The sequence below is a fragment of the Carassius carassius genome, chromosome 26 (genome assembly GCF_963082965.1).
Source record: "Carassius carassius chromosome 26, fCarCar2.1, whole genome shotgun sequence".
In the NCBI taxonomy this organism is placed as follows: Eukaryota; Metazoa; Chordata; class Actinopteri; order Cypriniformes; family Cyprinidae; genus Carassius; species Carassius carassius.
The window spans coordinates 31,165,736-31,180,624 of NC_081780.1; the positions used below are offsets into that span (position 1 = coordinate 31,165,736).

Consider the following 14,889-nt stretch of genomic DNA (forward strand, 5'->3'; position numbering starts at 1 on the left):
TTCGAAGGGTGGGGTGTTCAAGGGCCTCCTCAAAGCTTTCGCCGCCGCATGGGAGTTTGTGGGCCTCCCCAAGCCGGCCCCAACTTTCATGGCCTTGAGGACATCTATGTCCACTCAGGTAAGTGTAAATTTTGATACACACACATATACACACACTCTCTCTCTGTCATACATTCTCTCAAACACATACACACACACAAACACTTTCTCAAACACACTCATGCATGTTTCTGTGAATTGTGGGGACTTTCCATAGTCTTCTGTTGTTTTTATACTGACCAAACACCATTTTTATCCCCTAACCCAATCCTACCCCTTACAATAAAACCCGTTTGCATTGTTACATTTTCAGATAAACATCATATAGTATTTTATTTTATTTTTCCCCCTCATGGGGACCATAGGCTGTACCCCACACAATGTCAATAGTTTCAGGTTTTACTATACTTAAGGAGACATTTTGTTCGTCTTCATGTGGTATAAACAAGTGCGTACAGCACATGCTCTGTCTTTCTCTCTCTCTCTCTCTCTCTCTCTGTCACACACACACACACACACACACGTTTAGGTGCTTTTTTGGCATTACAAATATTTGTACATTCGCATACATTTGCATAAAGTAGAAGTTAATAAAAGTAATACATTAAACAGTAAGTGATACGCTAAAATAAAAAAGCATTAGTAAATTATAATTTATACTAATAACTAATAACTACTAAAATGTTCTTTTTGTAACAAAGTGATAAAAAATAGCTCAAAAGGTTAATGTATATAAATAATTGCAATAGATTTATCACAATTATTTATCAGCTGCAAGTTTTAACTGTTCATCCAGCAAACATTATTGAAGGACTAAAAGGTATTTCTCCATAAGTAACAGTTAGCTAATCGATAACTAATGAATTCTGTCATAACTGCTTAAGAACTACTATAGATTATCTACTAGTTAATGTTCACTAATGAGCAGGTATACATGATTCCATTGTAGGCATGGGCCGATTACCTGTTTCAAGATACCGAAAATTTCACGGTTACGTTACTGCAGGAACTAGAGGGATGTAGTCCAGACGGGTCGTTCATTGTAGGCGAATTCTGTTAAATAAAATATCTCGCTTGGCATTGAACTTTGAGCTTTAGAATTTTACAGATAATATTTATACTCTAATCACAACATTACACACTAACTAAAGTTTAAAACATGGGATCACAAAGAATGGGACCTTTAAACAAAGTTTCTTCATATTCTGAGTCTCGCTCAACTACCACATGTGACGTGCAATCCATTTTATTAGGCTTCAAAAACTCTGTGTTGATTGGTGTTGTTCGATGCTTAGCCAATTTCAAAATCATCTCTGCCCAATCAACTTCTTTTATCTGCCATTCGTAAGCCACTGCGGCTCAAATGTAGAACATGTCATTTGTGGTGCTTCCTCAATGCTTATTCCATAGGAATCGGCACTGAGGGTCAAATTTAATTCACAAGTTAAATCTCTGGCCATTAGAGGAGGGATCAATTGACCTGAAGCCGAAGTGCTTTCAAACACTTTTCCTGTCATTTTTGGCACACATGGCAAGTCACTTGGTCGTAAAGCGCTCTGGCACGCTCCGGTATTGACTTAAAAGTTAATTATTACTCCCTTGTAGGGCTGTTACTTTTGAGAAAAATAAAATTCGAACGGATATCGAATATCATGCAATGTATTCGAATAATAAGCCGGCGGTGCTGACCCGATCTCATATTGGAAAACACAATTATACTTTTCATTAGTAGCATTTTGCTCCGGTGGAGCTGTTTTCTCACACACATTCTCTTCCATGTTTTTCATTTCACCCCTACATGCCAATTCTTTCTGCATTTGCTCTCGTTCTCGTCTTTCAGCCTCTCCTAACCATCAAACTATAGTCTGAGTACATCCTTTACACACGTGATGAACACATACAACAACCATTCAATTTTTTTTTTCAACTGACTCTCTCACAACATTCTTAGTCTTACTTTACTCAATGTCCCTTCTTCAGGAAAATCATCATATTTGATAAGCTTTCTATGTGTACTGTACACTTATGCCCATATATAACTATTCAGTGTAAGCACTGCCCACCACAGATTTGCTCTCCATTGAATTCTTTGACCTAGCAATGTTATTTCTGGAAATTTCATCTTCTTTAATATATTTTTGTAATGTTGATTTTTCTTCATTGTTACTACCTTAAGCACTTCAAATGATGAAATATTTGACCTGGAAAAGGTCTTTAGGGATCGACATTAATGCTTTTCCGGGACAAGTGGATTTTGTGAAGGGGCAAGTACTTGCCCGAATGGACAAGTAGCCTAAAATTTTAATAACAAACAATGAATAACTGTGACGACTGTGAGTAATGAATATTTAATAATATGACAAACACAAGACGCTAGACAGGCCAATATATAGGGATGAGTAATGAGTGACAGCTGCTGCTGATGACAAGTGCTGACGCGAAACACACAGACTTCACCCACATAGTGAAAAACCCTGGGATCACGGTTTACCAATCGTGACAGAATTATATTAAAAATAAAAATGCAGCAAACGAAAAAAGGCGATTAATCCGTTAAAATGTGTTACTCTGGGTTAACAGTAATTATAAGTATTATATACTTCAGAGCAGAGCCTGCATGGCCTAATCTGAAAATGACTTCGTTCATCACATTCACTTCACGCGATCTGGCGCAGATCAGCCTCCTGCGATGCTCAGCTGTGGACGATTTAAAATGTTTGATATAAAGGTTGCTGTCCCATTTTATACAGGATTGTTCATGTAAAAAAAATTGAATTATATTGTTATATACCAATAATACCACTTGAGGAGCGAGCATGGTTGAAACCTAGTAAGTAGCTTAACGTATCATTAATGTATTGTATATTATGTATTTTAAGCTACATACAAAGAGCGAAACACATACAGTACTTATTTATGAAGTGTGAGTATTAGGAGTGTAACGGTGCACAAAATTATAGTTCACTATGTACCTTGGTTTTAGATTAGATATTGAAGCTAAAACAACATTCTGTCCTTTTCCGTTAAACTCTCTTTCAGGCACTAAAGCTTGTGAAAAATTTTGTGACCTCATGCTGCAAGGTCGTCTCTTGAAGGACATCGCAAAATTGAGCCCTCACCACCAGACGTCTTCAATTGAAGGCTTTCACAGCCTGATACTGAAATTTGCCCCAAAGAATGTGGTATTTCCATTTTTAGGAATGTTGAGCAGGTAAGACAACTGGGCTTCCATTTAATTTCAAGGGGTGGTAAAGTATGATTTCACTTTTCAAACTTTAGCTAGTGTGTAATGTTGCTGTTTGAGCATAAACAACATCTGCAAAGTTACAACGCTCAAAGTTCAAAGCAAAGGAAGATATTTGCTTTTAAACAAAAGGACTACAAAAAATGGCTGGTATGGACAACTTTAACATACTATTTAAAAATATCTGGGGGGTATTTTGTGCTAATACATAGATAACACGCTCTGGGGACATCAGAGACTTATTTTACATCTCGTGAAAATGGCATTTTACCACCCCTTTAAAAAAATATGATTTAAAAAAAAAATTGTTCTACTATAATAACAATAGTTCACCTGAAACATTGCATTTAAAATTACACAACTTTTCACACAGAGAACTGGGAAAGATATCCAGTGTTTGGCTGCAAGAATGTGAGACAGAATGCACAGAGAATGCTATTTATCAGCAATGGCATTCTCTTTGCATTCTGTCTAACAGGCTAATCAGTACGTACAGTTGTTGATATTGCGTCAAACTTTTATCTAGATTACTCCTTGCCGCTCTTCACTATAATGAGAATGCAGATCGGAAACCAGCATGCAACGAGAGTGGTGACGTGTCGGTTCGACTCAGATGGCCAAAGTTCAAGAAGGGTGAATACAGCATTTTCAGCATGAAAACAGCACCTACATACAGTAAGTTGTTTAATCTTTAAAAAGCGGGATGGGTATCGACCATATGGAAGTTAGTTTCCACCACTAAATAAATGTGATTGTGACTTTTTATTCTCACAATTCTGACTTTATGCAAGATAAAAACTGAGATTAAAAAAAAGGTAATTGCGACTTCACAATTCTTACTTTTTATTTAAAAATCAATTATATTGTTGCTTGTTTGACCAGGATGTGATTGTAAAATAATTTTGCACTGTTACAACAAAATTAATTTTACCATTTTAGATTATGTGGACACCCTGCTGAAGATGCTGTTTGAGGAAGTCAATCCCAACCCTGGCCCATACCAGGAACACATGAGTGAACTGAATGTCCCCTGACAATCTGTGTGCTGCCTTGCAGGAAGCTGCAGCAAGACGTTGGTCCCGCTTTTCACAGAAATTGAATCATTTAATGTATGAGAGAGAAAAAGAATGCAGGAGTCTGTGAATGAGTTTTTTTTTACAGTGTGTGACAAAAAAATGCATGCAGTCTAGTGTAAATAGTTATCAAACAAGGCAATAACTCAGAACTATATAGTTCTGCAAAAGAAGTCAAATGAGAGATAAATGGTACAAATCAAGTCTTGGTTGCATGCTTCGTAATAAAGTGTTTCAATGCCGAGGCAGTTGGAATCCCCGGTATTGTTCAGAAGGAAATGCATACCTGATTTTCTCAACAATACATGACGGGATAACAACGCGGACACTTTTCCCCAGGTAGCCCCAGCACCACCTCACAAATGTCTTGTAGGCAGTGTGACGGTATCGCCTGAAAGTGGAATTGTAGTAAAAACTTGTCCACCAGTTATGATTAACATAACAAAACATAAAACTTTGAGATGTGAAGTTTACATTACAGCATATAGAGCACTGACTTGTGCAGAATAATAGTTGTAGCTCAGGTATTTAATATTACTTACTCCTCCTCTGTAAAGCCTTCTTGGTCATAATCGCCATAATATTGGAGCATGGATGCATACTCGATTTGCAGAACCCACGGATTGAGACAGACTGCTTCGAACCCCGGATGCTGAGTCATGCATTTGGGTTGGGGGTGAGCTTCAGAACATTTGTCCATAACCTTTAAAACGGTAACGAAAAAGTTTTGTGTCAGTGATAAATATAATGCTGGGTTGAGACCGCTGCGAAGGACTTTGGGTTGTTTTAACCCAAGTTTGGGTTGAAAATTGTCTTGAGTTATAACTCAGCGGCGCTGGGTTGGGGACGCGGACGTGAAGGAGAGCACGCACGTCAACGTGAAAACCGGACGACACAAGTGCGAGAAGCCGCCATTTTCTTTGCGTCTTCAGATGAAAGCGAGTGAAATTCTGTCTGAAACGTAAGTTATTTAATATGTATTTAACAATGTTTATAGCCATAAAAGACATCTGCTTTACTGTATAAACTAATGTTACATGTGCAATTTAGGCTTTCAGTCAGTTAAACTGAGTTAACCTCACAGCCATGTGACAGCCGTGCTCCGCCTCAGGACAGATCCCTTGCTCGGTGAACAGGAGAGCACGCGTGACATCTTCATCGAAGCTGGGAAGGAATAGTGTAAATGCTTTTTAAATATTAGTTGTGTAACGTTACATGTTAAATCTACTTTATTATGAACGATTTCTGTGCTGGATATGGTTTTGATTCGGCGGTGTTTACTTGATGGTAACGTTTTTTGTTAGGACATCCAATGTCCAATGGCAGCAAGCACTGTTATTTGTGATCTTTCTTAAGTGTAAACTGGACGGTGCATGGAACGGTACGTGTTAAATCCTGCTTCTTCAACATCATGGTTTTCTGTCAGAACGTAAAGTTAACGTTGCTTCATAAATTTCCTGCTCTGCTTGTACATCTTGTTTAGCTGTAACTTTGCCTACATTCAATAGGAATTCAACAGGAAGTATGACCATATTAGCCCGGTCCTGTCAACACTGCACTGGCTCCCTATCAAGCATCGCATAGATTTTAAAATATTGCTTATTACTTATAAAGCCCTGAATGGTTTAGCACCTCAGTATTTGAATGAGCTCCTTTTACATTATAATCCTCTACGTCCGCTACGTTCTCAAAACTCAGGCAATTTGATAATACCTAGAATATCAAAATCAACTGCGGGCAGCAGATCCTTTTCCTATTTGGTGCCTAAACTCTGGAATAACCTACCTAACATTGTTCGGGAGGCAGACACACTCTTGCAGTTTAAATCTAGATTAAAGACCCATCTCTTTAACCTGGCATACACATAACATACTAATATGCTTTTATTATCCAAATCCGTTAAAGGATTTTTAGGCTGCATTAATTAGGTAAACCGGAACCGGGAACCCTTCCCATAACAACCTATGTATTTGCTACATCATTAGAAGAATGGCATCTACGCTAATATTAGTCTGTTTCTCTCTTGTTCCGAGGTCACCGTAGTCACCAGATCCAGTCTGTGTCCAGATCAGAGGGTCACTGCAGTCACCCGGATCCAGTACGTATCCAGACCAGATGCTGGATCAGCACCTAGAAAGGACCTCTACATCCCTGAAAGACAGCGGAGACCAGGACAACTAGAGCCCCAGATACAGATCCCCTGTAAAGACCTTGTCTCAGAGGAGCACCAGGACAAGACCACAGGAAACAGATGATTCTTCTGCACAATCTGACTTTGCTGCAGTCTGGAATTGAACTACTGGTTTCGTCTGGTCAGAGGAGAACTGGCCCCCCAACTGAGCCTGGTTTCTCCCAAGGTTTTTTTCTCCATTCTGTCACCGATGGAGTTTCGGTTCCTTGCCGCTGTCGCCTCTGGCTTGCTTAGTTGGGGACACTTCATCTACAGCGATATCGTTGACTTGATTGCAAATAAATGCACAGACACTATTTAACTGAACAGAGATGACATCACTGAATTCAATAATGAACTGTCTTTAACTATCATTTTTGCATTATTGACACTGTTTTCCTAATGAATGTTGTTCAGTTGCTTTGACGCAATTTATTTTGTTTAAAGCGCTATATAAATAAAGGTGACTTTGACATTGACATCAAATGTAAATATATGCAAAGTGAATGAATCACAATATATTGCAGTGAGTAGGGAGTAATTCGCACACAGCTGTGGGTTATATTTCACAACTTTTTTTGTGGCAAGATATCTTTTGCAGCAGCACACAAATAGAAGGAAATACTGGAGTTTTTCTTATTACCTGGCAAAGCGTCACTCAAGCAAAAATGGTCGAATCATAATTATGAAGTTGCACTATATGTTTTAAAGCAAATGTTTTCTTTGAGTCCTTGGTTCAAAGTCAAGTCACTTTAATTTCTATAGCGTTTTATACAATACAGATTGTTAAAGAAGATTTACATTGATAGTGAATGCAACAAACTCTGTGCTCTGAGTTTCACATGGATTGAGAAAGCACCATGTACAAGTTAGGGCTGGGCGATATGGCTGAAAACTGTATCACGATATAAGTGTTTCATATCGGTCGATATAGATAATTATTGATATTTTTATGACCTATTTAAAATAAGGACCAGGAGAAAAATGTTACATTTAAACACTTTTATTTTAAACTTAAGGGATTAGTTTACATCAAAGTGTAAATTTCCTAATAATTTACACACCACAATGCCATCCAAGATATCCATGTCTTTCTTCAGTGGAAATTAAGTTTTTTGAGGAAAAAAATGGCAACCAACTGAGTTAAAGTCCATTATATGAAGGAAAAAAAACATAATTTCTCAAAAAACATAATTTCTTTTTCACTGAAGAAAGACATGGATATCTTGGATGGCATTGGGGATGAGTAAATGATTAGGAAATTTTCATTTTGGGGTGAACTAATCCTTTAACCTTCCTCATATTCGTAGGTGTGATTGGCAAAGGAAAATATAAGGCGCACTTATGACACGGCGACAGCTCGTGTGATTATCACGGTAGTTAGGACATCGCACAGGATTTGTGTCAACACTGAAAACATTTCATCACTGGATAGGTTTTGTTCGTTTATTTAAAGTGTGGTTTGTCAGCTGAATGTGCAGAATGCTTTTCAGAGACGATTAGGCAATGTTAGGTCCTCCGACCTATCATCGTGTCAATTCACAATTGATTTAGATGGTTATATCAATTTTGCGAGGGAGGAATGGAAGAGCAAGACGGTTTGAAGACTGCGAGCGCACGGCCAATGGAGGGTCTCTCTCTCTCTCTCTGTCTCCCCCCCCACTCTCTCTCTCTCTCAGTAACAGGCACAGCAGTCAGTCATCTTATCTACATCACTCACCGATCAAATAAGGCTTTCCACTTATTACTGGAGAATCCAACACAAGACAACAATATGGCGCAACCAAACTGTTACATGATTGGCTGGTAGCGTCACTCCCTACATTGCTAGGTTACCAGAGAGTGAGTGCCTTTGTGCATGCAACCAAACTTGCTTCACAACCTCTGGTTTCTTCCGACAAGAAAATATCGAACATTTTATCGAACTCATTTTATATTGATTACATGTCTATCGCAATACATATTGTTATCGTTTTATCGCCCAGCCCTAATACAAATACTTGGGCACAGTCATTTTTCAAAGCTGAATTTGTTTTAAAGAAAAGCTAAATGTCCATGAACACAATTGCTGTATGTGGTCTGTTTCATCTGCATTTTTCTTCTCCTTAGCTGAGAAGATTGATCAAGAAACCCTCCTTCATTTAGATGATGTCACACTGACTTCTCTTATCCCTATTATTGGACTTCGTTTAAAATTCAAGAAATACCTCAAGAATGTGCTTGATGTAAGTACAAGGTATTAGGTGTAGACAGCATGGGTTACATTTGCTTTAAATGCAAAAGGTCATTGGGACCTGATATCAGAGCATTTTTTCAAATTTGAGGGTTGTACATCATATATATTCGACATCCAGATACTTTCAGTGTGCTCAAACTGGATGTCATCGCACATTCAGTATTATTAGATCATTTAGAAGACACCTACTAGAGCATGCTAATGAAATTGGAAATGAAATTGAGGAAGTCCCTTTGGTTGAGCCTGAGAACCATTCATCAAATTCAGTTTTAGGAGCTGTTGAACAGAGTGATGAGGACTGTGATGAAATTTCGGAAGAACAATGTGATGAGTTTGACGAGGAAAATATGAAAGACAGAGTTGCATTGTTTTTAGCTAAATTAAGGTCAAACTCCTCCCAGACATTAAGTGCTGTTAATTTTGTGGTAGAGCACACATCTAGCCTTCTCAGTGATATTGTTGACTCTCTACAAAGAAAAACTGTCTCTTTTTTAAGAGAGATAGGCCACATCGAGAGTCCTGAAAGCCAGAATCTTTTAGATCATTTTGCATTTGCAGCTCAACCATTTCGGGGCTTTGAGTCAGAGTACAAGCAAATGCAATATTTTACTCAGCCTGGATGCTTTGTACATCCAGAAGAAGTACCTTTCCCTGGTCTCATACACTCAAAAGAGAGACACATTAGTGGGGACTGTAAAACAAGTGGCAGTCCGAGATACTTTTCAGCGTATTCCTCTAAGGCCTCTGCTGAAGCTGGTGTTAGAAAGTCCTGGAACAATGGAGAAGATCTTTGAGTGGCAAAATCAAGAAAGCACTGCTCTTGAAGATTTTAGAGATGGCACAATCTTCAAAACAAGTTAACTCTTTTCTAAAGAGTTGTCCATTCCTCTTGTGCTGTACAACGATGAATGTGAGATGGTCAATCCACTTGGATCAAAAACCTCAGTTCACAAGCTAGGTTTTGTTTATTTTACTCTTAAGTGCTTGCGACCTGAGTATCTCTCCAGCCTAAACTCTCACTTCTTGTTGGCAGTGTACAAGACAGATGACATAAAAACATATGGAATAAATGCTGTCTTAGATCCAATTGTGTCTGAAATTACGAATCTGGAATTGGAAGGAGTTCAGGTTGACACAAAATGTTTCAAGGGCACTATAAAAGTAGGCGTTGCACAGGTTTGTGGAGATAACTTGGGTCTTAATTCCATCCTAGGCTACACCGAATGTTTCTCAGGGAAAACTGTGTGTCGATGGTGTCGGGTTCAAAGAGAGGTTTTGAGAGAACAGACAGTTGAGGATCTGTCAGTGATGCACAACGGGAGTAACTACCACTCTGATCTACTTCAGAATAACCCAACTGAAACCAACATCAAAAGAGAGTGTTCACTAAATAAACTTCAGTTCTACCATGTAACTGACAATGTAACTCCTGATGTCATGCATGACATTTTGGAAGGGGTTGGAGGTTACGAAACCAAGCTTGTTCTTAATTCTCTGATTGACCAGAAACTCTTGACACTTGATCAGCTGAATTATAGACTTAGAAGCTTTGATTATGGTTTTTCTGATTGTCACAATAAGCCATCTGTTATAAAACCTCAGGATCTGAAAAACCCTGATGGAGCCATGAGACAAACAGCAGCACAGATGTGGTGCCTTCTAAGGCTGCTCCCTCTTATGAAAGGAGATTTGATTCCAGAAGGTGAGAAACACTGGGAACTACTACTTTCATTACTCAGCTGTATGGAGTTGATTTTCTCTCCAGCCTTGACTGCAGAGGCAGTTATATTTTTGCAGCATCTGATTGAGGAACACCATAGTTTGTTTCTGGAGCTTTATCCAGATAGGCATTTGAAGCCAAAACACCACTTCATGCTTCATTATCCTGGGGCCATCAGGAAACTTGGACCTTTGGTTCGGTTCTGGTCCATGCGTTTTGAGGCAAAGCATGGTTTTTTCAAAAGGCTAAGTCATGTAACCTGCAATTTTCGGAACATTTGTAAAACACAGGCTTTCCGACATCAGATGATGTTGTGCTACACCCTGCTGTCTGAGATGATGTTCTCACATGACTTTGAAGTTGGTCCAGGATATACCACATTCCTGGCATCTGTAGACGATTTTGAGAAAGTGAAGTGTGGTTTTGAGGGAATTCCATTGTTCTCGGATGTCTATTTACCATCTTGGATTAAGTACAAGGGAGCAACCTACAGGTCAGGAATGACACTTTTTGTGTCTCACTCTGCTGATGGTGAGCCCCAGTTTGCAACCATTAAGAACATTGTGGTCTTTGACTCCAAAGTCAAATTCATTGTGAAAAAATGGGACACAGTTGGATTTGAAAGACATTATTTTGCCTTCTCTGTGTCTCCTTCTTCTGTGCTTGACTTGGTAGACATTCACTTCATTGATGATCACCACCCTCTACATGTTGTGATGTCCTTAAAGGACAATGAGAACCACCATTACATTTCGCTGCGATACAGGCTATTTTAGGAGGAGGGCTGTTAGGGGGGAGTTGGGAGCAGGGTGATCAAAAACATTAGTCCATGCTTGTGTACACCTACTACTAAATACTACCTCATGGCCTTTTAAACAACATTCTATTTATACACACATCAAGTCATCGTGGGCACATCGCAATGCATGTAAGTTTTACTGGAAGTAATGGTTTAGTTAAATTAAATGTCCTGTTAATCAAGTGCCAAGTTTGTCAGTAATGCCATTATGAATGATTTCAGTTATGACACTTAGGGCTGCATGATATTGGAAGAAACTGACATTGTGTTTCCCTTTTCTACAATACACTGAAATATGAAAAAAAATCACTTGATTGATATGGAAATACTGTTTTGTAAATTTATATGGATGTAATTTTCCTTTTATAGAGGGCGCTGTTTTAAAGTAAAATTTCTGGACAAAATTGCATACATGTATATTACTATTCTTTTTTTTTGTTGTAATTATTATTAAAGGAATCAACCAAAGAGCCTGCAACTACAGCTACTGAACCAAGGGAGCAGCGGCAGGGTCCTGAGCACAGGAAAGTGGAGCAAGTAGCAGCATTTGTAAGAGTTTTTTTGGACCAGTCTGCTACTAGAAAAGGCCACACACACACACAACACATGCAGAATTATTAGGCACACTGATATTCTGATATTTTTTTCCATGCACAACTTAAAAATGTAACTACAACATGATTCAATGAGATTGTCAATTTGTGCATTAGTTCCGTCCACTATTGGAGAGCCCGGCAGCTCTTAAGCTGAAGACTTCCAAAGGAACGCTGTTATTTTGACAAGAAAATACAACAAAGAATATTGTTTAAATGTAGAGCACCAATTCTCTCTGTCTGAGTGTTTGTGTGAGACAAAGCAACGGCGAGTCGTGTGCTTCACACTAGGTCTGGGCTATATATATATTTATTAGGGATGGCACGGTTTGCTGAAAAAAAAAAAACATTCGGTTCACCCCACACGGTTCGGCATGTGCTGGGACCGCGGTTCAACTTAAATCTGACAAAGCATCTGTCTGGTTTGCTGTAAATAACACGAAACAAACAGGGTTCAGCTAATATATGTTTCTGTTGATACATGCGCATTCTGGATTCTCAGACATAAAAAAACTGTGGACAAGCCTGCACTTTTTTTCAATGCGATTGCCGTATGGAATATCCCACAGCAGACATAGCCAGCTGAACGTACTGTAGGCCTACTTTTTCAGTGCACTGAATCAGTGAATTCTCTTAAGTATAGTTTCTCCCAAACACCCCTAATATATGTAAGGAATAATTGACGACAGGCCGTTGAATTATTAGAAAAATAATGCACACCCGAGGTCGTGACAATTACACCTCGGTTGTGCATTTTTTTTCAGAATAATTTTAAACGGTCCGGAGTCAATTATTCCGCTTGTACTACGATTACCACACCTCAAGACATCGACACTATGATTTGTTTAAAGGGATTTGACCGGTTTTTGTACTTAAATCGCTATTGTGAGTAGAATAATTTTTTCTGCATTCATTCAATGCCTCTTTTGTTAGTACCATAACGTCGTTTTAAAGCTGGTAACGGATGCTTGAGCTGTTGATAGCATTCCACTGCAGTTATTAATGAAGTTATTAGAAAGAAAGCAATAGAGACAGAGATACAGAGAGAGAGAAAGAAACAGAGAGAGCTATAAAATAAAAACATAAAATAGAGCCATCCTAAGGAGATTTTTATTTTTTTTAAGGTCATTTACTGTTTTAAAAAAAAAACAAGCAAAGGCTATTTCACTGTCAGTGTGACCCAATCGATATTGATTATTGATTATAAAAATTAGAATCTAATAAAATCGAGAAATCCTTTTCTTTTTTACTCCGCCCTAGCATATTTTGTTTTTATTGTCCTCAGCTGTCACTGTGGAGTTGAATATGAAAAGTGAAACACAGTCTCTGTTCATCTGTTCTCATCATAAATAAATGCATGATTCTATATGCTTGTATTTGGTTTGAATAAAAATGTGAACAAAAATACAAGCAATTAAATGTTATTATAGCAAGTCTAACACAACCTCTTATTGTGTGCATCGTTTTTTTAGAAAGTAAGAGACATCCTTGCATCAGCATCCTGTGGCAGTGGTATTGTGGATAGCATTGAAAAAAATAACTGCATTTCACTTAAAGAAAGACAAGCCATGGTTTGCATCTTGGTCTCCCATCTAATTGAGTGCTATGGAGAAAAGTAAGTGCAAATTTGAAAGAGACCGTGATCCAAAGGGCAAAGTGGATTCGTGACCATGGATCCAAGACCATAATGGAAATAGTCAAAGAGTATCCACGTCTCCTTGACACTCCGGGCATGGTAGGTATCTTCCTTTTTGTACAATTTCTTTCAGACTGTGCTTCAAAACTCACAGAAAATTGGGTACCTGTGTTTAAGGATAAGATTCTACAGTTTGCCAGCAAAGAGAAACAAGCTCTTGAACTACTTCAAAACATTGAAATGATGTCAGCAGGTAATGGGTATTAAGCAAACAGTGTTATAAATTAATACGGTCCAAAATTATTTACTTTACCATCATTGCTAAAAAGTATAGATTGTGGATATTGTCACTTTTTATAAAAAAAATTACTGTTGGTAATGACAGTTTCCACTTTCATTGTCAGTGTACTATTTCTTTTTAACACAATTTTACAAATGAATGTCATGTATGCAGATATAGTTGTAAATTTTTATTGCAGTTTGAAAAAAAAAAGTAACTGAGTTTTTATTTTATTTGTTTATTTTAAAGAGAGACAGAGTGATATTGCCGTGCAAGTCCTGCCAATAGTCCTTCCAACACATGTGTACAAAATTGGAAGAAAAATGTGCAGACCAACTTTCCTAGAAACCAGGAAGGCCTTCATAGACATACAGCCTGTAAGTTAACAGCCACTTCTAAAACTACATTAAGTATTTACAATATAAAGTTTAATTTATATATTTTTTTATTGAATGCACATTTAAAACGATATGCTTCATGCTGCATTACTGCGTTAAGGGAATAAGACTTACCTCTCTCTGCTCACGGCTGTAATCAATATTTCCTCTTCTGAAAAGTTGTGGAAACTGCAATTTGTATTTAGATTTTCTTCTGTTATTAGAGAAAATAAAAAATGATATTTGCTGTTATCTCCCATTCACCACATAGAAACTTATTTTTTAATTAAGACAACCAGTGCTTTCAAGCCTTCACCATTATAAATGGAGCAGCACTTCAGCAAAGTACATTACTGGCTGCACTGGATGTTTGCTTTAAAGCATTCTACATCTTTGATATAAACTACGCCAAGCAGTGTTCCCTGGTGTGGCAATTTCTACAGACTGTGGTGTATGGACTTCCTGGGGAGGAGACACCAGCAGTAAGAGTTCTGCGAGCATTCATTTTTGCAGACAAACTGTAACTTATTTATTTACTTTTTATTTTTATTTTTTTTTACTGTGACCTGACTGCTTTATTGGATTCTGTGTTCTTTAACTTGCACACTATTACATGAAATGTTTACATATTTCATATATTTAATTCTATTTTTCTCATACAACATTACAATTACATTGCAATTGAGAAGTCTTACTGATGATTCTTATATCTAAGGAAATAT

At 37.9% G+C, this 14,889-nt stretch overlaps 1 long non-coding RNA gene across 1 annotated transcript; it reads left to right on the forward strand.

The window, feature by feature from the left end:
- The first annotated feature begins 8,639 nt into the window (after positions 1-8,639).
- LOC132106200 (uncharacterized) lies at positions 8,640-13,468 on the forward strand. The gene is made up of 3 exons (XR_009424071.1): positions 8,640-8,751; positions 11,738-11,830; positions 13,347-13,468. It is a non-coding gene; the product is annotated as an uncharacterized LOC132106200 (long non-coding RNA).
- The last annotated feature ends 1,421 nt before the right edge of the window (positions 13,469-14,889 follow it).